Raw genomic sequence first — 1,016 nt, 5'->3', positions numbered from 1 at the left:
GAAGGGAAGGGGGTGCGCGGACGCCCCCGGGCAGAGGGAAGAGTCCCGCCGTGACCCGGCTGAAGCGGGACACCGCATCTACCCCGCGGGCCCACCCCGAGGCACAGCCGCTGCTCCCCGACACCGCAGGGCTCTTCACAGCCCTCCTTCGCTGAAAACGCAGGAATCCAGTTAAAAGGGGGGAATCCATTTTACACAGATCCGGTGAAGTGACTTGCCCCAGCACACGGCGCAAGTCAGTCACAGAGAGGGGCAGATCCTAATTGCTAGACTTCCTGGCCCCAAAATACTATTAAAAGTATTTTTAATACCTTTTTTATTTAATAAAGAGTTGGAACTTTTGCATGACACGGGCACCGCGCTCCTGTGGCCGCTATCTACTTGCCCTGTCCAACAGGAGCCAGACCGCGCATCGTGGCCCCGTGCTAAGGGAAGGTCTTGGGGAGTTTGTCCTTTCGATGATGCAGAAAAGCAACGCGACCACCCGGCCATCAGTACCGGAATAGTGAATGATACGTCATTCTCGACCAGTTCTACCGCTGCTTTTCTACAGGATTTTAAGCCATCACATTTTGACATTCTTAAAGGACCCTCTTTGGACAGCATTCGAGAAGGTACCCAACCAGCTCAGGAGACTCTACGTGTACGCGTGCACCTACACGTGTAACACCTAAAATGGCATGAGGTGTCTGTATGTCGGAGCTAGGCAGTGCTTGCTGAACCTTTCCGCCTGGCCAGGGAGAACGGCCCGTGGCTATCAGGGCTTGAGAGCTCCCCACGCCCGCTCTTACCCACCCACTAGCAGCACCGCCGCAGGAATCCTGCGTTAGCGCACAAACGTGCCGCCCAGCGAGCTCGGCGCCCCCCCCCCCCGCGCGGGGCGCCCCCCCCCCCCCTGCCGCTCTCGGGCTGGGCTCGGCGAGGCACCACCGAGGATGCGGCTGGAGGCACGAACGCCCGCCGGGCGCACGCGCGTTTTGCGCCGGCTGCTGCAGCCGCTGCAGCCCGGTTCCCCG

This window comes from Aptenodytes forsteri, unplaced genomic scaffold (genome assembly GCF_000699145.1).
Source record: "Aptenodytes forsteri isolate BGI_AS27 unplaced genomic scaffold, ASM69914v1 Scaffold61, whole genome shotgun sequence".
NCBI classification, from domain to species: Eukaryota; Metazoa; Chordata; class Aves; order Sphenisciformes; family Spheniscidae; genus Aptenodytes; species Aptenodytes forsteri.
Note: the sequence above shows the minus strand (reverse complement) of the source record.